This window comes from Equus asinus, chromosome 30, assembly GCF_041296235.1.
Source record: "Equus asinus isolate D_3611 breed Donkey chromosome 30, EquAss-T2T_v2, whole genome shotgun sequence".
Lineage (NCBI taxonomy): Eukaryota > Metazoa > Chordata > Mammalia > Perissodactyla > Equidae > Equus > Equus asinus.
This window is the reverse complement of record NC_091819.1, coordinates 25,547,761-25,573,162: the sequence shown is the minus strand read 5'-3', so window position 1 is coordinate 25,573,162 and position 25,402 is coordinate 25,547,761. Positions and strand designations below refer to the sequence as shown.

Below are 25,402 nucleotides of genomic sequence, written 5' to 3'. Positions count from 1 at the left end.
GCCAGAACAATAAGGCAAGAAAAAGAAATAAAAGGGATCCAAATTGGAAAGGAAGAAGTAAAACTCTTGCTGTTTGCAGACCACATGAGTCTATATATAGAAAACCCTAAAGAATCCGCCAGAAAACTATTAGAAATAATCAACAGCTACAGCAAAGTTGCAGGATACAACACCAACTTACAAAAATCTGTTGCATTTCTATATACCAACAATGAACCAGCAGAAAGAGAGTAAGGAATAGAATCTCATTTACAACCACAACAAAATAATATATCTAGTAATAAACTTAACCAAAGAGGTGAAAAACCTAAACAATGAAAACTATAAGACATTATTGAAAGAAATTGAAGAAGACATAAAGAAGTGGAAAGATATTCCATGCTCATGGATTGGAAGATAAATATAGTTAAAATGTCCATATTGCCTAAAGCAATCTATAGATTCAACACAATTCCAATCAGAATCCCAATGACATTCTTCATGGAAGTTGAACAAAGAATCCTAAAATTTATATAGTACAACAAAAGACCCTGAATAGCCAAAGCAATCCTGAGGAAAAAGAATAAAGCAGGAGACATCACAATCCCTGACTTCAAAAATATACTACAAAGCTATAGTAATCAAAACAGCATGGTACTGGCACAAAAACAGACAGACAGATCAATGGAACACAATTGAAAGTCCAGAAATGAAACAACACATCTGCAGACAGCTAATCTTTGACAACAGAGCCAAGAACATACAACGGAGAAAGGAAAGTGTCTTCAATAAACGGTGTTGGGAAAACTGGACAGTCACATACAAAAGAATGAAAGTGGACCATTATCTTACATCATGCACAAAAATTAATTCAAACTGGATTAAAGACCTGAGTGTAAGACCTGAAACCATAAAACTGCTAGAAGAAAATATAGGCAGTATACTCTTTGACATCTGTCTTGGCAGCATCTTTTTGAATACCAGGTCTACTCAGGCAAGGGAAACAAAAGAAAAAATAAACAAGTGAGTCTTCATCAGACTAAAAAGCTTATGCAAGGCAATGGACACGATGAACAAAGTGAAAAGACAACCCACCAACTGGGAGGAAATATTTACAAACCATATATCCAACAAGGGATTAATTTCCAAAGTAAACAAGAGCTCATACAACTCAACAACAAAAAGACAATTAACTCTATCAAAAAATGGGCAGAGGATATGAACAGGCATTTTTCCAAAGAAGATATACAGATAGCCAACAGGCACATGAAAAGATGTTCACCACCATTAATTATTAGAAAAATGCAAATCAAAACTACAATGAGATATCACCTCACTCTGGTCAGAATGGCTATAATTAACAAGACAAAAAATAACAAATGTTGGAGAGAATGTGGAGAAAAGGGAACCCTCATGCACTGCTGGTGGGAATGTAAACTGGAGCAGTCACTATGGAAAACAGTATGGAGATTTCTCAAAAAATTAAAAATAGAAATACCATGCGATCTACCTATCCCACTACTATTTATCCAAAGAACTTGAAATCAACAATTCAAAGAGATTTGTGTACCCCTATGCTCACTGCAGCATTATTCATAATAGCCAAGACATGGAAGCAACCCTAGTGTCCATGAAGTGATGAATGGATAGAGAAGAAGTGGTGTATATATATAGAGAGAGAAAATACTACTCAGCCATAAAAAAAGGTAAAATCATCCATTTGCAACAACATGGATGACCTTGAGGGTATTATGCTAAATGAAATAAGCCAGACAGAGATAGATAACCACCATATGATTTCGCTCATATGTGGAACCTAAAAAACACATGGATAAAGACAACAGATTAGTGGTTACCAGAGGGGAAGTAGGTGGCGGGTGGGTGAAAGGGGTAAAGGGGCACATAAGTATGATGACAGATAAAACCTAGACTATTGGTGGTGAACATGATGCAGTCTAAACAGAAAATGATATATAATAATGTAAAGCTGAAATTACACAATGTAATAAACCAATATGACTCCAATAAAATAAATTTTTTTAAAAAGCATATAAACCAAGAAAAAGAATAACTCCCTACCGACACCATACCTCTACCTTAATTTAATATGGACCATTAGCCCAAATATTAAAGCTGATTTTAAAGTTTTAGGAGGAAAATCTGGACATTGTCTTTATTTGATATATGATATATAATACATATTTGATATATATTTGCATCAATTATATTATATAATTGATATAATTATATATATGCTATATATCAAGTATATTACATATGTACTATATATTGCATGTCAAACATGTTTACATATCAAATATATATCAAATTTGTCTATATTTATATTAAATAAATATTACATATCAAACACATATTTATATATCATCTAAACATACTATATATATCCAATATATTGTGTGTGTGTGCATATATATATATATAGTATATCTATCTGTACGTATATTGACAAAGGTCTTGAATCCAGAAAATAGAGACATACACGCCTACACCTCAACAGTAAAGGAAACAACCGCATATAAAAACGAGCAAGTGCTCTGCATAGTCCTCCACAAGGGAAAAGATACGAACGGTTCATAAACAGGGACACCGCTCAACACGGTTAGTCATCAGGGAAACACAAATTCAAACCACAACAAAGAGCCCAAACATGACATTCAAAGGACTAAAAATGGAAAAAGACAACACCGAACGTCAGCGAGAGAGGCTGTGAAGCCACCAGAACTCTCAGATATTGCTTGGTGGAGTGAAAAATGGCTCAATCGCTTTGGCGCTTTCTTAGAAAAGTAAACGCGCACCTGTCCTCTACTCCAACAGTTCCACGCCTCAGCATTTACTCAAGAGAAATAAAGCAGTGTCCGCAAACAGATTTTTACCAGAAGATTCTTAACGACTCTATTCAAGCAATTCCAAATTGGAAACTACTCATGTATCCATCAGTAGGAGAATGGGTAAGTATACAAATGCAGTATATTTTTACAACAGAATACAACACAGCAATAAAAGGATTAAACTTCTGATAAATGCAATAAAATGGATATTATTCAGAACATGATATTATTCAGAAAAAATCACACACGAAGTAGTACATAAAGTATAATTTTCTCTCTCACTACCGGATTGTCTTTGTGTCTTGTCAAGAAACAATTGGTGCATAAATGTGGACCTATTTCTGCACTCGACTCTGCTTTTTGATCTATATGTGTCTTCTTAAGCCAATAATAACACACAGTCTTGATTACTCTAGTTTCCTAGTAAGTCCTGAAATCAAGTAATGTGATATTTCAACCCTGCTCTTTTTTAGAGTATTTTGAGTTTTCTAGAACTTTCAGCAATGCACTTTTAATTCCTCTAAGCTTTGATCACCTTCTGCTTAAAACTGACGTGATAATGACTGTTTTGTAAGAAGTTATAAAGTGAATTTTAAACTACCTAGCATAGCAGTAGGTACCAACTAAATGTTGATTTCTATCCCTTTTTCTCCTCTTTCCTTCCCTCTCCAAAATCCTAATAGACTTGAATATGAGGAAAACAGCCTTTCCTTTTGTGGGCTTCAGTGAATTATATTTAAATCTAAGAAAAGAAGCTAAGAGAACTAAAATAAGTAGAAGAGGGAAACTTTACTGTAAATTTTTACTATTTCCCCACTAGTTCTTTAGATCTTGATTACTAGAGTATTCCACAACTCAGATCGACAATTTCTTATGTGATGGATTCTGTGGCGGAATTTACAATGGGAACTCACATCCATTTGCCTTTGCAAAAATGTGAGCGAAGTGCAAACGCCACAAGGAATCAGGGTTCCTAAGCCGAATGAGCATCAAACCCACCGGGAGATGGTTTCCCAGATGTGGTGGGCCTCACTGCAGACCTGCACCAGTACTTTTAGGCCCGGAAGGAATCTGTGAGCAGCCAGAGTCTGAGGGACCGAGCCTGGAGTACCCGATGCTCGTGCTCCGTCCTGGATGTGGGGAGAGGCCGGCAGAGCCCGCGGAGCAGACGAGCCAGCGCCCCGGAGGCAGGCAGGGGGGAACACACGGCGATGCTGAAACGCTGTCCCTCTGCCCGGAGCCGGCTGCGACACGGTGCGCGGGGCGGGCACAGCGTCTACCGGGACGGCGGGCGCGGCAGGGGCTTCCTGGGGCGGCGGGCCCCGGCGGGTTGGGGACGGGTGGGCGCGATGAGCTGGACCCGGGCCACCGTCCGTTCAGGCCGCGCTGCGGGATGCGGCGGCAGGGTCTCTGCCGGGCCCCCGGGGGATGCAGCGCCCGCCCAAGGACCTTCCGGAGAGCGGCTGCCCCGCCCTTTGATCCAGAGAAGCCCGGCCCGGCTAGGCCGTCCCGGGAGAGAAGGGCGCTGGGCCGCCGCCGGCTCTTGGAGGAGAAGGTCTCCTGGCGCCGCCGCCTCCGCAGGCGGGTTCCAGAGACGCCTGGTCCTCAGGGGACACAGAGCATCAGAGGCAAGGGCAGCGAGGACCCCCTGAGGCCACCTGTCAGGTGCGCTGCTTCAAAATGGGAAGAGGAAGGCCCTTTCCTTTTCCCTGAAGAATGTGAGGGTGTCGGGAAAGGCTCTGGAAGAAGATTGTGTGGGCCCCGAAGATCGTGCGCTGAGACCAAGGGGTCAGGGATCGGGCTGGGGTCAGATTCCTCCTTCCCAGGTGGGCGGGCTGCTGGTACCCCGCTTAGTGTGGGGCCTGGGGGGCCGGGGGGTTTCCTGGGTCCCCTGGCCCCAGCATTGCGACCACCATAGTGGAGCGAGTGGGTCTCTCATACAGAATCTGCTTTAGGTATTGTAAATATCTTCCCCCAATAGTCCATCCCTCTTTTAAAATTGTTGTGCCATTGAACAGAAATACTTAATTTTGATATCATTAAATCTATTTTTCACCTATGGTTTGCGCTATTTTCTTCTCATTTAAGACATTCTTTCTCACTCCAGGTTTCAGGCATTCTGTCCTGCGTGGTCTTAGTTTCATCCTTCACCCTCCACAGTTAAGCCTCTGATCCATCTAGCCCTCCTGAGCATTGGGTGTGAGGTAAGGATTCGGGTTTATCTGTCTCCACAGACAAGCGAGTGTTTTCAACATCATCTACTAAATAGTTTTTACTCACTGATTTTTGATACCACCTTAATATCATTCCCATTAGAGATAAGTCTGTTTCTGAGGGTCTGTTCTTTTCTTTTGATGTGTGTCCTGTCTTCAGTAAGTACAACACAGTCTTAATAAATGTGGCTTTGGACTATATGTAATCACCTAGAGGAGTGGTGCCTCATTTTTCACAGTTGACTTAGCTGTCGATGGACCTTGTCATCTTCCACATAAAATTATATAAATCAGTTGTTGAGTATTTTTTAAGTCCTGATGATGTTTAACTGGCATTTATTAAGGTTGTAGATTAAATTGAGGATTACTGTCATTTTCATATCATCATCCAAGAATGTTAAAGACCTCTTCATTTATTCAGATTATCCCTCATGTCCTTTGAAGAGAGTTTTAGACTTTAAGTGACAGAGAGAGAGGATGTCCCAGGACACAGGTCAGATCTATCCCCAGAGGAAGAGAGGGAGGGTGGAAGTACAAGACAGCCAAGATAATTGTCCTGAGAAGGCAGGCTTCCTTCATCATTTGGATCCAGTTTCATGATTTATTTTCAGAGGGTAAGAGGACAAGAACGATGGTGGCCAAGTCTTCACAGAGGGAGCAGCATGATTGTGGGAACGAGTCCAAACCAAATCCTGGTTGAAGCATCTCCATCCCTTTGAGGATGTCCAGTTACATTTTCCAGAGGCTGGTTCTTGGATCCAATACCATCCTGGCAAAGAGGGGTCACTGAGAGGACAGCATGGGCCAGCCCCACCGAATCTGCTGGCAGGAGAGACGCCAAGGACTACAGGCCTGCAGCAGTGCAGGATGACAGGTAAGCCCTGTGCATCTTGTCAAAGCCTTGGAAAAACTTGCACCTGCTCGCACAGGTGAATCCTGCCAGGTGTGCTTGCAGGTGGTATGCACTCTAAGTCCCGTGTGCACCCTTGCCCGGTCCTCATATTCGGGGGAGATGATTCCAAGAGCCGGTCTGGTATCCCAAAGCTCCATGCCGACAATTTCTGAGGACTGAAAAGATACCAGGAAAGAGGAAAGCACAGTGGGGAGGGCAGGAGAGTGACTGGCGACTGCGCTGAGTGCAGACAGGCTCACCAGCGAGGCAGAGAGAGTGAGGGGCCAAGAAGCACATCCTGACAACACTGAGAGAAAAGACGGTGCAGATGAAATGGAGCAGGCGCCTCACCGATGTGTCTCTGCAGCGGCCTTAATGTTTACTTGCTTTGAGCTCTCTAAACTGAAGTATACCAATACTTTCCCTTTATTAAACTCCTTTGTTCTTTCTGAGGTGAGAGATTGGGTTTCAGGTGAGGAGGCCTTTCCTTTTCGTGTGGTTCTCTCATTTTCCTTTACTGTGTACATTACTGACTTGTATTTTAAAGTCAGCAGAGAGTTATCAAAGTCATAGGATGATTTAATTTTTGTCCTCACAGTCACAGTAAAACCCACTTAAAATGGACTCTTCTCTTTGTATAATGTTTCAGTAGATTCCAATACATTATTTCAAAAGTGCTTTTATATCCATGTTCTCAATAAGGTCTCTACTTCCAGTCTCCATTTTTCTGTTCTTTCCTGCGTGCGAATTCAGAGCTGCATCCAGGGAGACGTCAGATTTCCTTCATTTTCTCAGATCTGTATGTGTGGGGAATTTGATTCGTGAAGATGGACCTGCCCTTTTCAGGGATCACCCTATTGAAGGAGACCATTTTCAGCATCAGTCACCTGACAGGAACCCACTGCTTGTCGGGATTTGTCTACGTGAGTGAGCAAGCTTTCTGTGTTATGAAAATCCTCTTCTCACGGATTTATCAGTTTCCCAGAGTGATGTGTTAAAAAGTAACACAGTATCTGTAGTATTAATGTTTTCCCTAAAAGCGAGTTAGTTTTTCATTCGAATCTTCTTTCCTGTATCCTGCCATGTGGTAACCATCTGGAATTTCAGTTAGAATGTGTTTTAAAGTCTTGTTTCAAACTACTATAATTTAGATATACTGATTTTTTTCTTTCGCTCGTGATTCCTGTTATGTTTTTCTAGGTTCACGCTTTGTCCTCCCGACATACATTCCTTCCTGCCTCTTTCCCTGGAGGCCTGTGGGGGTAAATTCAGACTCTGTCTATGTGTCAGAAATGTCTTCCCCTTTCTTTGACAGAGAGTTTGGCTCAGTATTTAACTTGGGTTCTGAGTGTTTTTTCCCTTCCTTGTTAGGGTGTTTAATGTTTCTGAGCCTCCGTCTCTCTAGCTATGAAATGGGAACGCAGCCCTCAAGAACGTGGGCATCACTGAGATGACCCCCACAGAGCTGGCCAGTCGAGTCGCTGCACAGAAGCTAAGTAGTCAGTGATGGCAGCTGTTACAATTATTCTTATAACCTCCAAAGAGAGTGTTCTCGGAGAATGACCGCGTAAGACTTAGGAGGCAAAGCTCACCCCCAAAGAAGGGAACGGGTGGCCCTGGTGTAATTTTAGTTCTTAGGCCGTGATGTCTTCAGCTGTGGTCGTCTGCAGTCTGTTCCCGCAAACCCCAGGCGGGACAGCACAGCCGGCCTCGTGCCCGGGAGCTTAGGGCTGCGTGTTGGGTGCCTCTGCTCTAACTAGCTAGCTGGATTCAGTGCCGGAAAAAAAGACTGCCCTGCTTTTCCCTCAGACTTTTCCCTGCATGTTATTCCTCTTTACGCCCAGAGCTGACGTGTCTGTAGCATGGTCTTCCTCTGGGCCTTGGCTTCCCTCTGCTGCTCAGCAGTGGCGGTGAGGAGGCCTCTGTCTGGAAGTCAGGGGATTCCTTAGAGCGTTTCTTCTGTCCCAGGCCCCATGACTAAAGTCAATGGAAAACTACAAGAAACCAATCCAGGCAGGACCAGCAATGGCCCAGACCCTTCGGGAATGTGGGCTGTGGTCCCCTCCAGGCAAGGCACCACGACCAGCCGAGGTGCTTGCTGAGAGCAAAAGAGATATGAAACGGGTGATGGAAGAAGGTAGTCATAACTACCAGCTATGAAAAGGTGACCAGCTACAAAAACAAGCATTAGATGGTTATGAGCATTTCTTCTTTATTCTCTGTTGACTGAGTTTGAGTGCATGATGTGTATGTGTGTGAGTGTGTGTGTATGCTCAACTTATATCAAAGTAAAAAAACGGACTGGTGAAACAGACTCTTGCTGCAAATGTGGGCCTGTTCTTGCTGACTCTCAGCTCACTTTTGGCCATTGGGAACCCAAAGATGCAATAAATTGTTCTCCTCTGCCATGCGGTAGACTCAAGACTTATTAAATGTTGCTACATGTGGGGTCAGCTCTCAGGAGCCTCACAGGCCTGCAGGAGCAACCCTGCAGACACCAGTCCCTTTCTCCTGGCCTCGGACTCGCCCTGGGACCTGGCACTTGTCTTTCTCTTTGGAGGAAAATCAGACTTACCAGCCCTTTCTTTAGCTAGTCACTTGCCTGCATGGCTGTCCCAGGTCAGGAGGGGCCTGGGGGGCCGGAAACCAGGATTTATCCTCAGCTTCTGGCTGTCCTGAGAAGCCCTCCCTGGCAGAGTCCAGCCTGCTGTGTGTCTGGGTGACACTGGCAGCTGTCAGAAAGAAGTGGATAACTCAAAAGTACCAAGCAATTCATCTGGCCCATGTCTCACATGGCATTTCCAGGAACGATGTTCAAAATGCCGCATGGTCACCCTTAAGTTCCTGGTGATGGGGTGGGTTCTCGGGGTGAGCTCAGCGCAGTGTCTGTTCACCACCAAGATGGGAAGCACTTCAGAGTTTTAATCGGTGAGGCTGTGTCCACGCATGTCCATGGATCATCAGTTTGGTGGCATTCCCTGCTGCACCCCCTCCCCCACCCCTCATGCCTCATCTTTCAAACCTCCCAACAGGAAAGGCTCACTCCTCCCTGACGTAACCACAGCACAAGACTTTGGAAAAGAACACAGCCATCTCAGGGGCTACACACTTTATGGGCTCAGGCCCAAGTGCCCCTTTAGGACAAGTCAGTAACAACATCACTAAGTGTGTAAACTGGTGGATTGTCCAAGATCATGGACCTCAGAACCGCATGGGTCCAGAAGTCACCCTGGAACAACAAGGGAGAATGTGGGCTCATTCACTGGCCAGAATTATGGTCCCTTATCCTGGCAAACCAGAGCTCACCCACAATCCATCAGGCCCAGCCAGGGAAGAGTGGCCACGACTGAGAGGCTGCGGGCCTTCTGGGGAAATTTCTGCCCTAAAAACAATTGTATCAGGAAGTTCAGGGATGCTGGAGATCCTGGTTGACAGGCAGCGGTCATGTTTCTGGAACGAAGCCCAGCTGTAGCCTTAAAGTCGCATCACAAATCTTCCCCGTGGATACAAAACAAGCAGGAAATGGAATTCGGAGTCATGGACGAGGATCCCTGGAGGATTCAAGTCGACGTGAAGGATGAACACGCAGCCCCTACAGGGACACTGAGGATGGGAAGTCCTGCCTTCCCTCAGTCCATCTGCACAGGACCTTCCTCCGGCCTCACCCTCTCCACGTGCACGTTTCAATCTATTTACATTTCTTCCACACTGAGAGCTGATGCAGTTGTGGAGATGGACCCAGAAAAACTGCAAGTTCCTAAAATTTGGTCAAAAGAAACCTCAACAAGAGAAGCAGGCAATGTTCCCTATTCCTGCAGAGGGCAGAAGGGCAGCCATGTCCTGGGGCACAAGCTGGTCCTGGCTGGGGCCATTTTTAAAGACACCCAGCTTTCAGTGGTTGTTGCTCTGCCTCCGGAAGCCCCTTCAACCCCTAAATCCCGGGAGATCTGGGGGCTGCGTCTGCTGCTGTCCCAGGTGAAGGACACTGACATGAACCTGTCCTCCGAGGTAGGGGGACTTAGGGCTGTCGTTTGTAGCCAGGGCGAGCTGGCCCTTCTCCCTTCTCCCACATACAATAAGCTGAGGACTCTGCAGCATTACTGGATTCAAGGGGGAATGTGAGATTCTGTCTCATTTACACGAGCACAGGGAGTGAAAGAACCACACCACCACGCCCAGGCTGTGAAACAGACAGGATTGTAATAGACTATTCATGCCGAACGTTTACTATTTACAATCAATGGATATTGTCCCTCCCCAACAGGAAAACAGGTGCTGGGGGAGAGTGAGGGAGCTGGGGTGGGGTCGTCCCCTGTCTCTTGGGCTTCAGGGGACCCCAGGAATCAGCTTACAGTGTCCCCTTCCCCTCAAGTTGGGAGGAGCTGACCCGTTGCAGCCCAAGCACCCCAGCCGAGGCCCCACTGCTGAGGGTGGGGCTGTGACCTGCCAGTGGGACCCGGCTCAGTGTTGGTGGTCTGGCGGCTGAATAGAAGAGTCGGGTTATCTTGGGGGGCCTTCCCCAGAATCATGGCCCACCCCCCCGCCCCACTACACTCTGTGCTCCAGGCCCTGTGCTCAGTGCTGTCAGCCAACAGCAGCCCGTTTGACCCTGCCACGTGAGCAATCATTTAGCATCACCTATTTCACAGAGGAGTAAACTGAGTCTCAGGAAGCTGAAGGGACTCTCCCCAGTCACAGGACTGATCAGTGGTGGGGCTGGGCTCCCAGCGCCAGCTGTCCAACCCTCTGAGACCATGCTCAGCCTGAAGCTTCTCTGAACCCCTGGGATTCAGTTACCACCAGCCCAGACACTCACTCACCGCTGACTGTGATGATGGCCGCTTCTTCTCGGCCTTGAGTATTCTGCTGGCCGACTAGGACTGGGGCTCCAGCTGGCAGAACAGGCTGTAGCTACAGGACAGAGAGGCACTGTGAGCCGACCAGGAGCCACACGTCAGGTGTCCCCGTACTGCCTGCCAGCAGCTGGAGTCTGGGTGTCCCAGAGGTCACCACGCAACAAGGCCTCGGGCTGACCAGGGGCCATGGACATGGGCTCTCTGGACTGGCCACCATGGAGAGTCCACCCCTGCCCTCCCCTGACTCCAGCTGGCCTCAGCTCTGATTCCCACTGAGCAGCTCCATGTCCCACAACCAGGCCCCAAATCGCTCCTCGGGCTCTAGCCTGTAATTGTTTGCAGCCACCCGGAGCAGCGGGCTCTCCCTCTTGACTCTGTATTCCTGGGACCAGAGGGAAGGAGAGGACGCAGATGAGGCCTGGGTGGGGGATGCTGCAGGGGCCTTCAAGGGGTGAGGAGTGGGGCAGGGGACCAGGCCTGGGAACTCTCCTTCCCTCCAGTTCCATCCAGGCTCCACCTGTTCTCGGAATGGGACAATCAGCCCCGCCTCCAGGAAGTTTTCCTTGATGCCATCCCCCCTCGACCCACCTGCCAATTGCACAGGTCCCCATCCCCTCTCTGTTATCAAACCCTCCCCGTCCATGTAAGGTGCAGGATGCAGCCGGGGACTCTTCTGCCCTGAGGGTCTCTGATTTCCACTCCCCACCCCGACCGGGAGTGCCCCAGCGGCTCACCTCAGTCCTTTTCTCAAGGTTGATCTCCTTCCCCTGGAAGGCAGACAGCCAAGTCCATCAGACAGAGCCCTTGGCCATGACTAGCTTCTATGCCCCCCGTTTCTCATGCGGTACCACCGCCAGGTCCCCAGAGGGGCCGGGCACGCAGAGAAAGCAGGCCTTGGAACTGGGCCAGGCTCTGGGCTCCAGAGAAGGAGGACATGGGGCTGAGGCCGAGGGACCTTGTAGCCCAACCCTCTCAGATGACAGACCTGGAGGCTGCGGCCTCAGGCAGAAGGGACAGCTCAGCCACTCACCTGCTGCCTGACTGGAGGGGCCCAACTTCTCTGTCCCGCCATGGGCCCCGCGGGAGGGAGAGGCTGAGTCCAGCTCACAAACCTCTCACAGCTGTGCCCTCCCTCAGGCGGCTCTGCCGCCTCACCAGCCTGGGGACGGAACGGGTGTGTCACACGGACCCTCTGTTCACCCATCCCTGAGATGGGCCGGACGCCCCAGTTCCCAGGGTGGCTCGAGGCTCCCCTGAGAAGAGATGTGCCAGGTGCAGAGAGCTCAGGACTCAGTTTGGGGCTCCCGTACCCCAAGCCTCAGGATCCGGGTGCCCCTGCCCAGTCCCCACCCTCACGCACCTCCTGATAGTCACCCATTACCAGGTGCAGCATCACCAGATCACCAAGGAAAGGCCAAGAAGGGGACAACACCCTGTGACATCCGGGTGGGAGGGGATGAGCCCTTGCTCACAAGTCCCCCGCAGACGCTCCCCTGAAAAGTCCTCCCCTCGGCGTCCTGGCCCACCCCTGAGCTCCCACAAGGAGCCCCCGAGGACACTTAGCAGCCTCCCCTCAACTCCCTCCCTTCACACCCCAAGAACCCTGCACTCCTCCTATCACCTCCCAGGGCCAGATTCCCACAAGTGACAGGGAACGTGGTCCCTGGCCCTCCCCACCGCAAATCCATCCTGCACCAGCTCTCCAGGCCCTCCTCTTGTCACCTCTACTGGGACTCAGGCACTGTGGCTCCAGGAGGCAGGGCTGCAGGAGCCAGGGCCCTGCTCTCTGAGTCTGAGGCCTCCGGCTGGGAGGGCAGAGCCCCTTTCCCAGGTACCCTCACCTGCTGCTCTGGACTCTCTGGGGGTGTACTGCAGGGTGGCAAACGTGGAGGGCCCCTCCTGCCAGGGTGGAGGACAAGTCAGTGAGGCCATGCTCCCCTCCCCCCACTTCTCCCCAGCACCACCGGCCTTTGACCCTGGACATCTGACCCCAGCCAACTGCCACCAAGGCTACTCCAACCTCCAGTGTGCTAGGATTCTAGAACAAGCCCAGCTCCAACTGTCACTCTGAGTGTGGCCTGGCCTGGCCTCCCTGAGCCTGTTTCCTCGTCTGGAAAGGGTGAGTCCTCCCCCTCCCTCACAGGGTCTCCTGAGGACTCCTGCCATGACCGTCATCACTGCCCTCCCCTCACCCCTCCAGGGGGAGCAGGGCAGAAAGCTCCGCATGCTCCTCTCCCCGCTTTTAGCCCATCACCCCCCTGTGAGGCCTGTGCCACAGGACCATCATCCCTGCATCTCCCCGATGAGGAGACAGAGGCCCAACAGGGGCAGCGAGCTGCTCAGGGCCACAGAGGAGAGGCCACTTGCCCCTCCCAGCCAGAGGCCCTGTTCCCATGTGCTCACCTAACCCCCATCCCCACCCCTGACCGGAGCCCTGTGCCCTCAGCTCTCAGGTGTGTCCTCGGCCGAGACGTGGATGGAGAGGGCGGGGTGTCCTGGGAGCCTGGGTGAGTGGCTCCTGCCTGGCCCAGGCCCTGGAGAGTCTGGCCCCCAGGCTGGAACTGAGGCCAGGCCAAAGCCTTCACTTCGCTAAGGAGCCCCTCAGGACATTCCCCTGAACAGAACTCTTTCTTCATCCACTCAGGACATGGACGCCAAGGTGCCACCTCTGATCAACAGGGAAGGGGGTGACAGGACACTTTGCTGCCTCGCTTACATGAAGCTTCCAACGTCTGCTCAGGAAGGACCCACTAAGAATCCTTCAGGTGGCCAGACACTTCTCCTCAGCCAGCTGGGACATACGTCATTGCCAGCTGGGCACTCAGGTGAGACTCCTGTGACTGAGTAGCAGGGACTGTTCTAGGGGCCCAGTGGGGAGTCCCAGAATGCACCCGGATCTGACTCTGCTCCAGACATTCAGCCTCCAGACTGAGCAGCCTGTTCGTCCACCTGGCCCGTGGGAATCCCTGCCGTGCCCATCCCTGGGGCGGGCGGGCTGCACCCCCCTTGGAGACGTGGTGAAGACAGCAGGAGCAGCGGGGGCCTGGCTTCCTGAGGACACTCTGGGCTGGTGGAGGGAAGATAGGAACCCTCACCCACCTCACCCACCCCACAGCCTGCAAGAAGCTAAGTCTGGCAGGATGGACCTGCACAGAAGCCAGAGACCTGCTCATTGTGCCAGCTCGGCAGCCCTCCTGGACCAGCCCAGCCAGCACCACCACGTCCTGTGACCAGGGCCTCCTGCCCACAGGCTGCAGCCCGTCTGCCCGTGGACCAAAGAGATCCCTCCTCTTGTTAATCTGGACAAGACACACTGGGATTTTTCAGAGAAAGTTTAAGTGAGAAACTATCAAACCACACCCTGCCCTGTCCCCCTCCCCCACACACTCCTCTCTTTCCAGACTTCCCGCCTCCACTCTACCTTGGTCATCAGTTTTCTGCTCAGAGACTTGTCTTTGCTGCACAGGCTGTTAAATTTTCGGAGCTCTCCCTGAGGGGAGGGGAAAGAAGGAAGGAGACATGGAGGACTAATGCCTGTGGGGGCTTGAGTGCAAACCCCTTTTATTTGAGACCCCACAGGATGCAAACAGCCAGCACGAGTGCTCTCACTGGGCTCCTCTGAGCACTCAGGTCTCCGTGGGACTGGGGACGGGGCTCTCCTGTGGTTACCTGGGGCCTCCATTCCCTTTTCTATGGAGCCGCTCTGTTGTGACCAGGGTGAGCTTCAACTATTGCTATCAAGTCAGCACTTGAAAATCTCCGATTTCGCTCAGCCCAGCAGCACCTGCCATTCAAGGAAACTGATTCCTGAAGCAGAACTGGGGCACTCAGGACCCCAGGAGGCTTAGGGAGCCCCCCTCCTGCCCAGGCCCTGTCCCCAGGGTTTGCCACCTCCCAGGCGTTCCCAGGTGACTGAGGGGCAATGGCAGACATATGGGAGGTCCCTCCTCTACCAGGTCTCGTGTGCAGAGGCCCACTGACCAGGAAACTCCCCCACGTTTTCTCCAGACGGTCTAAGGAGATATTCTGCAGAGCAGAGACAACAGCGTGTTGTGAGAAGTTCGTTAGGATGTCACACTCCTGGGAAGGGAAAAGAATGAGCTGTCGGTGGGGCACTGGGGCCTCGCTTGCTCTGGCTTCAGTCCCCTTCAATTTAAATCTCCCGTCCTGGAAAAGACAGGTGCTCAGGGAGCCCCGCAAGGGCACATTTAGGACCCAAAGAGGAACACTCACAGAGAGCAGGATTTTAGCTCCACCCAAGGAAGGAGCCAGGTAGGAAGTGCGCATCCTACTGCTGGGACCTGGACTCCAGGTCTGCATGTCCCTGGCAGGAAGGGCCTAGGGACTGTGCAGGACCTTAGACCACACACTTCAATCCTGAGACCTGATAAAGGAGCAGCAGCAGCTCCCAAGGCCCCAGAGAGGGAGCGCACTGGCCTCCCACAGCATCCCTGGGCCACCTGAATCCAGAGCTCCATGACTTTAACCCTGTCCCAGGCCATCATACTTGGGTTCCCCAGGCAGGTGGTGATAACACAGTTGACCACACTTTGAAGTGGTTGGTGGACCCCCAGACGGTGCTCGTTCCCATGCTTGTTTCTCTTGCCCCAAGTGGACTCAGGCACTGAGAGGGCACCAACTTCCTGAAGAGCTATTGGGACACGGGGAGTGTCACTTGGCCCTGCCACACCCCAGCTCTGTGTCTGCAGCCCCTAAAATCCCAGGCAGGGCTCACAGTTTAGAGGTGGAGCTGAGGAAGCTGAGGATGTGGCCTGAGCCTCGTGGGAGCCCCTGGGTTGTATTCTCTGTCCACTGAGGACACCCAGCACAGGATGACCCAGGACGCTGCCCCACCTAATGGCTCAGGCCCCACCCGGCTTCCCATCTCTTCTTCCCCATTTACTTGGCACAGCCACCCTGTGCAGCAGGTCCTGTTAGTGTCCTCTTCTACTGTCCACAGGTGGACAGCAAAGGCGTGGGCCTTCAGGAAGTTGCCCAGGTCATTTGGTAGGGAAGGGGTGGAGCCGGGATGTGGACCCAGATCATAGGAGTCCAGATCAGGTCTGGGGCAGCTGATGGCAGGGGGAAGGCCTGCCCCACCCTGCCCTGAGAGCCCACCTGCTCCCCGCGTCCACGATAGTTAGCTGTTCTGCGACCTGCTTAGGAGGGAAGGCCGGGAGGTTAGGCTTCTCCTCGCTCAGCGGGTTCTTACCCGCCACAGGCCTGGGGCAGGAAGGCTCTGGGTTTCGAGCCGCTGTATTTTTGGAGCTGGTGATGGAATTCCCATTAGACCTGGTGGTCCAGGTGACTCCAGCTCAGGAGCTGCCACTCCCGCTGGAGCTGATGCTGGTCCTTGCTCCAGCTCCAACACTGCTGATGGCGGTGATACTGACTCCGGCGCTACAGGTGGTGGTATCAATGGAGCTGGATCTGGAGCTGGCTCTACCTCCGCAACTGGCCACTGTTGTGGTTCTGCAGCTGGCTGGAGACCTGGAGCTGGCACTGGAGCAGGATAAAGAGAAGGGTTCACCCACATAACTGACTTTCCATTGCCTTACCCCAAACAGGAAAGATCCCACTGCCCTTACAGGAATACCCAGCCCATGAACCCACCCCAGATAGTCTTCACAGCCTGCAGCCCCCCTTACCCTCTGGCTCTGCCTCAGTGGCCTCTAGAAGCTCCAACTAGACCAGGATCACAGGGTCACAGCAATTCAGGACAGAGCTAGGTAAGGTAACCTGCACGTACAGCCCCTTTACCTTGAAAAAGGGACAGTGCAGGGGCTGCATCGAAGTCTGAGAGTTCTCTTCTGGCCCGGTGCCCAGCATGAGAGAGAGGGCACTGGGGAGAGTCGTGTGAAGTGGAGTCTGAGGCCTGGCCTTTCCTTCCACACCGTGCTCCCACAGCTCCCTTATCTGGGTCGAGGACCCACAGGATGGCCCAGCCCACACCCAACCCCCCTGTGGCTGTCCGTGCAGTGGAAGGCCTGGTCATCAACCAGGTCTAACAGAGAGCCTGTGGGAGTCTCATCTGCCCACTGACACTCTTCTCCCAGGGCCTGGCCAGAGCCGACCCCATCCCCCATGCACATGAGCATCAGGACTTAGGTTGGAGGCAGATTTGTGAGCAGGCGGCTCGCCACACCTACTATCTGGGGCCCCGGTGGTGGTGGTTAGGACAGGTGGATGTGGAGAGGGCACAGGGTGACATGGGACTGTGGAAAGGATGGGTCTCTCAAGGCCCACTCAGTCCCCCTCCCCTCTGCTTCTCAGGGAGGCTGCGACCCCACCCACAGGTCTCTTTGACTCATGTCCTCATGAAGGGCAAGGCCCCAGACCTCAGCCCTCTCATGGGAATCAAACCTGTGTGAGATCCAGAGTTCTGCCAGTCAGTCCTTCCCCAGCCACACCCCCCAGAGCCTCCAGGCTCTTCTGTGGAGACAGGAGTCCTGCCTTCTGCACCCAAAGACCACTCACGTTCTTAGATGGAGCTCCTGTTGGTCACCCTGGATGGAATACGGCAAGATGCATCCATATCTACAAGAGGCCATGGGGGTGTGACATCCAATATGCTGTGAACATGACTGTTTATGATGTCTAGAGTGACTGTCCCACTCTAAGACAGGATCTCACGCCCAAGGATTGAGTCTGCTCCATTTACTGAATGACCTTATTGGCCAGGAAAGTGCCTGCACGGAGTAGGTATTTAACAGAGATTGTTGAAGAATGAACTCAACCGGAACCTCCCCAGGTGTCGACATGGCTCCAGGCCTCCTCTGCCCGCCTCTGGAAATCCCTAATTTGGCTACCCCAAGGACAAGGACCAGGACCAGCTGGATGGAATCTCAAAAGTTCTTTACAAATGGGAAAAGAGGTTGCTTTCCATGAGGCTTTCCAAACTCAGGAAAGCCACGGGACAGTTCGGAGTGAGGCAGAGAGCTTCTCCATGGGAGAGAGAGAATTAATAAAGATGAAAATGTCCAGCATGTCCAGCAGTCCTTTCTGCAGAGCCAGGCGCCAGGGAAGTACCTGCCACAGCTTATCCCACGATTTCCTCCAGTAACCGCACAAGGTTCATCTTCTGACCACCCCACTTTCGGAAGAGCAAAGTGAAGCTCAGAGAGGTGTGTTGACATTCTCCAGACACACAGGTAGCAGGTGGGAGACCCAGAGCTGCGCTGAGGAGGAGGCAGCTCTCACCTGTGGGACAGCTGGCCCAACACCTGCTGGGTGGTGTCGAAGGTGTGGTGGGGGCAGGGGGAGGTGGCAACGTAGCTGTTTCCCCCTGGGGAGGCTGGTGCCAGGGACTTTGTCGCCTTCTCCATTGTGCCTGCCTTGGGGTCAGCATGATCAGGCCCAATGGAGGGACAGGGTTGAGTCCTTTTCACACCAAGTGGACAAAGAGAGACACATCGCGGCATCACCAGGAGCCCCCAGGAGGATCAGGGTCTGGAGCTCAGCCCAGAAACTCCCGTCACCTCAGGAACTCAGGCAAGAGGAGGAACATGTGTGCCCACACAGGAAAACGTTCTAGGCTTTAAAAGTCTGATTTGGGGAGAAATAATAAACAGCTGGCACCTTCAAAATGTTCTGTCAGCTGGGAAACAATAACACCTCCCTGTATCAACAGCCTGTGTTAAGAGTGTTGTCCCCGCGAGTCGTCAACAAACTTCCCCGCTGTAGATATTGGGAAACAGAGGGGTAGGGATTCCAGGTGGCTGCTCAAGATCACGAGGTCAGAACTGGAACAGGACACGGCATGGGCTGCGTGACATCCCTCCAAACAGCCTGAGGGTTCGTCTGCTCCTGACATGGAGGGGAAGGCTCTGCGGAAAGCACATTCCTGGGAGGGCCCCAGGGCAGCTGCCAGATTCCAGGCTGGGTCTGGGTCTACCTTGTCATCTTGGGATGCTGAGTGTGGAGACCCCTCTGTGCCCACACTTACCGCAGACCAGCAAGGCTGTTGTTGGGGGCCTGAGGCACCTGCCCCTCGTCTAGGGAGATGGAGAGTTTGAACCCCTCCACGAGCTCCTCACAGAGGTCCCGGTGGAGCGCTAGAAAGACAGAGCCCGGTCCGGGGCCAGTCTGCCTCAGGGGCATTCCACCCAGTCTGTGGCCCCAAGTTATGGCAGACCCAGCACACTAACACAGCCTGTGAGGACACACTTAACGTGTTCCCTGCGCACTGCTGAAATGGCAACAGAATTGAATCCTGCCAAGGTCCAGCCACATCTAGAGGCTGAAGGGCTGTGGCAAATGACCTCCTTTATGGAATACTATGAAGATGAGTAAGGCCACAGCTCCTGGCCTGGTGGGCCTACAATGACTTGATGGGTTCTGCGAGATGACAAGTTGCAGAGAAATGTACACAACACCTTACTCCCACCCCCATTTTTGTACAAACCGCCCTATCAGGTGTGATGATTTGTAAGCCTCTGGGAAGGTCTGTAAGGACAGTGGAGCTGACTCCTCCACGGGATTCCTGGGGCGGGAGTTAAAAGAAAATAGCAACCAAATGCAAAGACAACATAAAATTTTTTCTCTAATATTCTAACAAATGTGCGAAGAGTGTATTTCTACTCTATTACGTAGCAGGTGAGCTCTGTGTGGAGGGCCAGATTTCTTTGGGATCAGGCCTGTGGGATGCTCACGTGGGATAGCCCTGGCCGGGCCTCAGGGAGTCCCCAGATTTGAGTCTGGGTGCTGGTCCCACCCAGTCATCTCGAAGTCCTGAATGTGGAGACCCTCTGCTGTTCTCTCACCTCGGACCAGCGCTGGACGGTGACTGTGGCCTCCTGCACCGGCCCCTTGTCTACAGAGTTGGAGGGGTTAAACCTACCAGCCAGCTCCTCGAGGCTCTCCTGAGTGGAGTTCTGCAAAGACAGTGCCCGAGAGCCAGGCCAGGAGGAATCAGGGGCTGCCAGCACACTGCCACTGGGACCAGCTCCCAAGGGGAAGTCTGTTCCTCAGTTCAGGCACAGAGATCTCCAGTCAGGAGGGAAGGAGATGACACTTCTAGGGCTCGGTAACTAGGAGTGGAGGAGCTCACCTTCTCATGCTGCCAGCCACAACCTGGGTTCTGAGCATGACAGGCCCAACAGGCTTCCCGCCCTAACAACCAGCTCCTGCCCAGGAAAGATCCACCCCTCATCCCTGCCTTCCTCCTTCCACACTCTCACACACACACAAACACACACGCACACACGCACACGATCAGGGCGAGGGGTGTGGGGCTGCTCAGGTGGGATCACAGCTGCATCCTGGTCTGCATGGTCTGCCCTGGGCTGCCCCGTGTTACCTTTGGGTGCCTCCTGCCAAATGGCCAGATGTGTTGGGGATGACGGGTAAGCTAACATCTACAACGACAAAAGAGATTCTCTTTCTGGGCCTTTCTGAGCCCAGAATCCCTGAAAGTTGGGACCCAACCACAAAACATCCTTGTCTGTTGAGCACTCCAGTCAAGTGAGCTGGATAGGGGGCTGTGGGTACCTGACTGGTACCAGAGTCCTAAGTTCTGTTGAGCTCCACGACCAAGGAAGTGAGGTCACTTTTTCAAGAGTCATTACCAGGGCCACTTTGTGCAATCACTTACCCAAGCCCCCCTGAACTGCTATTGCTCACCCTCGTCCCCCACGTCATCTCCTGAAGGGTACACAGTGAGCCAGCACAGCCCTAGCCACGGCTCCCTGGAAACCTAACTAGGGTCGTAGCTTTGAAGAGACACAGCTGAATTCAGACCTCCTTTTTCTTACCAGTTCTGCGTCCTGGGGAAGTCACTGTGCTTCTCAGGTCCTCTCCAGTCTCCAAACCTGCACAATGGGGATCAGGCTAGAATCTACTTCTTAGGGACATCATCAGGTAGATATGAGATAATATCCATAACCTCTGTGGGCTGGTGTCACATGTATCTAAGGCACAAACTTAGAGATGGAAGAATTAGGAGAAGGGGTGAGATGTAGCATGGAGCACCACTCAAAGCAGGCCTGGGTTCCAGCAATGTGACGTTGGAGAACCCAGCACTGTGACGTTGCAGCAGTCGCTTCCAACTTGGCCGCATTTTCAGGTCAGCGTCATGAGGGGGGGTGAAATGAATGGAAATTCAGGTATTGTCATCCTGTGGCATAAAACCATTCAATTGTTTTGTGTTATATTTAAAATGAGACCCAAGGGTCTCATCTTGGCCTATGGGGTGGACAACCTCCACAGTGGTACCCAGTAAATCTCACCCATGGGATACACCTCCCTGTGGATCCACTCAGTGGTTAGTAACCGTCTTCTGACCAATAGCATACAGCCAAAGTGATGGGGTGTCTTGTCTGAATTTTAATTACACAAAGTCTCTTGCTTTCCTCTTCCTCCCTCTCTTGGTTCCATCTTTCTCTCTCTCTCTCTCACTCTATTGTATCCCTGGAACTGGGGAATCGAGTACTGGTGTTTTGGACTGCCCAGTGTGCCCTAATGTGGCCCTTAGAGAAGCAAGGGGGTGCCCAGGCCAACAGACAGAAGGGAACTCAGGCTCTCAGTCCAAACCGAGTCCTGAAAGCTGAGAGTGCACTTGGAGCCAATCCTCTCCCAGTCGAGCCTCAGTTGAGGCCACAGCCCCAAACTGTTAAACACACTGAGGCAGAGGAACCCAGCAAAAACATGCCTGATTGCTGATCCACACAAATGGTGAGACGGTAAACATTTGTTGTTTTCAAATGCAAGGTTTAGGGGCAACGTAGTCAGAGAGAAAAAGGTAACTAACCGCCTACCAGACCCTGGCCCTACCTTCCACCCCATCTCCTGTTCTCCTCCCCCGTGCCCTCTGGCCACAGCGCCACCTTTCTAACCTCCTCTGGCCAAGCCTACTTCTGTCAGCAAGACTGCACCCGTGGTGCCTTCTCCCTGACACACTGCTCCAGACTCGTTCAGGGCTGGCTCCCTCTTGTCATTGTGGTCACAGAAAATGTCACTCCAGTGAGGCCTTCAGACCCTCCTGCCCACTTGACCCCCAGCCCTCCCTCACAGCCCCCTGCTGTGTTCTCCACAGCATCTGCCCTTTTCTTTCTCAGGTCTTTGCTGTTGTCCTCTCTCCTCCAGACTGTGAGCTCCTGGCAGGCAGGGACCACTCGGTCATTTTCAGCCCGCACGGAGGCCACCTGGCTTCCTGGCACAGGGGGAGTGCTCAGCACACAGCTGCTGAATGAAGCAATGGGAAGACCTTGCACCCTCCTCCTGCTTCTGACCCACTTTGAGTGTGGAGATGAGGGCTAGTAATTGGAGGGGCTAGTTGTTTCTGAGGCGGGGCAGCCAGAAAGACCAGTGCACGACTCTTCGCTCCTCCAGGAGCCCAAGCAACGCTAGTGGCCACCATGTAAATTGTAGGTGCTCGGCATAAAGACTTGATCTACATATATTACATGTTGCTTACCACAATAAGTTTAGTCAACATCCACACCAAAATAAAAAAAATTTTTTCCCTGGTGATGAGAAATTTCAGGACCTACTTTCTTAGCCACTTTCAAATATATCACACAGCAATGTTAACTTATACAGTGCTGTATATCAATTATATCTCAATACAATCGAAAAGAACAAAAACTCAGTGGCCACCACTGACACTGGAAGCCTGTGCCCCCTGGTGGCCAGCACTAGCACTGCAGCCCAGGCAGGAACTCCCCCAAGCAGAAAGGACACTTTCTTTGGGTGTCCTCAAGGCAGAGGGTCTCCAGTGTCCCGGGGTAGAAGAGCAGGACCTGCAGGCTTCCAGGGAGTGGGGGGAATCTCAGGAGTCTGCCTTTCCCCTCGTCCTTCTGTCCCCCACCAGGGTGTCCTCTTCACTCATGAGGCACCCTAACCTCAGCCAGGACAATGATGCCTCCCTACCTCGTAATAAGGACACCGAGGATCCACCAAGGACTAGTCTTCTCCCTGGAATCTGGACTTGGTGTCCGGTACTCTGGCTTCTTCCTTATCCCAAGTCTCATCAACCCAAGCCCCCAGGGCTCCTTGGTTCTAAAGGATCTCCAGGGAGTGGAAAGCGTTTTCTCAGGCTCTCAGAGCAGTGGGTGATCGACGGAGAAGCCAGCCCAACAGACATGCTGTGAGCCATGGAACCCTTGGAGTCACCCGCTGGGTGCTCTCCACTTTATACAGGAGGACACTCACTGAGGGCTTCTCTCCTGTACCCAAGGTCTGCAAAGGGAGGATAGCCTCATCACACTTCCAGGCGCTCACAGAGGTGGACTGCAGGACCCCAGTCCTGTCCTTTCCAGGCTGGGCCAGGGACGGCTCTGGAATCTGTAGAGACCTGGGAACCTTGGGGATCCCTCTGCCCATCTCTGCGCCCCCAGGCACGTATCTAGGAGAATGGACACTACTGCCCCGTGGGAGAGCTGCCTCCAATCTCTCTCTCTCCTGCCTTGTCACTTCCCTGGTCTCTGCTCTTTTTTGACTGCACCTCCTCGTCCCCACATGAGGTCAGCGTGAGTGGGTGTGCCTGGGCACATGCAAAAATGCGGAAAGGAAAATGGCCCCGAATAGAGAGGGGGTAGGCGGGAATCCTCTAGGATCTTAAGGCCTCTCATTTCCAAAAGAAACCTGAAAGGAAGAGGCTGAGCCTTGGTCAAGGAAGCCGGAGCTCTCTCTAATCTTCTGGACACTGACCACCTCCCAACTGTACAGTGTGGGGTAAGATGTGCAAGCATAAGCACGTGCTCAGCCAGGACAGGTCATCAGGCTCCACCGATACTGGATGGGGTGTCACATGGGCTGATGTTCGGGTGAGCAGACACACAGAATGCTCTCTACTACAGGGGAACAGTGGGGGACAACCTGCCAGTCAACCAGGCCTCGTGTCCAAGACTTGCAGCAAAAGGGGCCCTGTGCCAGCCCGAGGACAGCTCGCACATGTGAGCCCAGCCTTGCCATGCATGCATGGACAACACACCCATGGCTCTGCCCCTGAGGCAGGTCTTGGTGCCCTGCCTCCACCTCACCGCCTGCACCTCCATCTGTTCCCAGTGGAAGAGAACCTAGATGTCAGCCGGGTAAAAGCACCAGATATCACAATCAGGCCATCTGCCTCCACACCTGCTCTGACGCTATGCACAAGGGGATATGTCCCAGAGAAGGGTCCTATCTCATAGAAGGTCACACACGGATTCCATGGCAAAACATCGACATTGGTTAGGATTAGATTTGGCTATGTAGTCTAGAAAACACTAAATAACTGGCACGAACAGGAGAGAGTTGTTTCTTTCTCATATAAAAAAACCCCTAGAGGCTGGCAGTACAAATTAATCCCAGAATTCCCACCATTGCAGTTCACAGATCATCTGTCTTTCTGCTCCAGAATTTTCCTATGTGGTTTCCATCTTCGAGGCTGTCCATGGTCCAGGATGGCTGCTGGAGCTCCAACCTTGACCAGCAACCCTGTCTGCATTCCAGACTGTGGGGAGAACAGGAGGGCAGAGCGGGTCCTCCCGGCTAGGTCAGTTCCCTCTGAGCAGCCTCCCCACAGTCCCACAGCAGACTTCTGGTCACACACACTGGCCTGAACTTCCTCTGGTCACTCTTAGCTGCAAGAGAGGTCAGGAATTTTATCTTGTAGTTTGTTCGAGACTGCTGCCTGAAGGAAAGCGGGTTCTCTATTCTAAAGGGGAAGGGAGAGGGAAACAGTGGAAACGACCAGTGCTCCCTCCTACATTAACCTTCTAGCTGAAGAGGAGGAGATAATGTCACTGCCACGCAAACTGGGCATCCGGGCATCTACCACGGCCTCTCTTTCAGGTTGTTCATTCATTCACACAGAGAACAGCAAACCTTGCTTCCAAACTGGTAAAGGCCCATCAGAGGCACTGTGTGCTTCCACCTGCCTGGGCCTCGGAAGCAGATCTGAGCACACGCTTTCTGTTTCACAAACGGAGCGGGGCTGCAGAGCCTCTGAGGAAACAGCATGTGCCTTAAGAGCCGAGTCAAAATGGAATCTCTGCAAATCAAAGAAGTCCCCCCAGTAAACTCCCCAAAGACTTAGAGCCTACATGGTAAATAGTAGTAGTTAAATTAATGCACACAAAATACAACTGCTAATGGTTAAAATGGCACCTGGTAAAATCTATCACTGACTAAACATCCATGAAACAAGAAATACATCTGATCACACTTTGAAATGAATAATGAGATTCAGGAAAACTGACTTGGTAGAATGATGACACCTAAACAAAACCTAAAATAGAAGAATCTGTACTCACTATGTTATGATGTGGATAAAAAAAGCCCAGCCATTTGCATGAAAAATAACTGATTCTGATAAAAAATAATTCCAGTGAATTAAAAACGGATACACCAGAATTGTTTTACTGGACTATGTTTTAAAGAAATCGATCAAGGAATTCGTAATACTGTACTGCATATTTGAAAGTTGGTAACAGAGTCAATCTTAAAAGTTCTCATCACAAGAAAGAAAATTTGTAACTATGTATGATGATAGATGTTAATTAGACTTTTTGTGGTGATCATTTTGCAATATATACAAATATCAAATCATTATGTCATACATCTGAAACTAATACAAAAAATAAATTCAAATTTTTAAAAAGTTTGCTCTGAAAAATGCATTTCAAGACAAAT

General features: G+C 51.3%; 3 long non-coding RNA genes across 4 annotated transcripts; 1 reads left to right on the top strand and 2 right to left on the bottom strand.

The window, feature by feature from the left end:
- Positions 1 to 3,685: 3,685 nt before the first annotated feature.
- On the top strand, positions 3,686 to 7,072 carry LOC123282180 (uncharacterized). The gene is made up of 4 exons (XR_006522187.2): positions 3,686 to 4,082; positions 4,936 to 5,032; positions 5,653 to 5,915; positions 6,687 to 7,072. It is a non-coding gene; the product is annotated as an uncharacterized lncRNA (long non-coding RNA).
- A 1,956-nt stretch (positions 7,073 to 9,028) lies between these two features.
- LOC139042593 (uncharacterized) lies at positions 9,029 to 11,652 on the bottom strand. The gene is made up of 3 exons (XR_011499549.1): positions 11,524 to 11,652; positions 10,754 to 10,844; positions 9,029 to 9,690 (listed from the first exon to the last, which is right to left on the bottom strand). It is a non-coding gene; the product is annotated as an uncharacterized lncRNA (long non-coding RNA).
- Positions 11,653 to 14,433: 2,781 nt separating this feature from the next.
- Positions 14,434 to 16,571, bottom strand: LOC139042592 (uncharacterized). Of its 2 annotated transcripts, none has more exons than XR_011499548.1 (3): positions 16,002 to 16,129; positions 14,743 to 14,815; positions 14,434 to 14,573 (listed from the first exon to the last, which is right to left on the bottom strand). It is a non-coding gene; the product is annotated as an uncharacterized lncRNA (long non-coding RNA). The 2 variants fall into 2 exon arrangements; XR_011499547.1 differs by lacking the exon at positions 14,434 to 14,573 and adding an exon at positions 16,438 to 16,571 and having other exon boundaries at positions 14,741 to 14,869; positions 16,002 to 16,291.
- Positions 16,572 to 25,402: the final 8,831 nt, after the last annotated feature.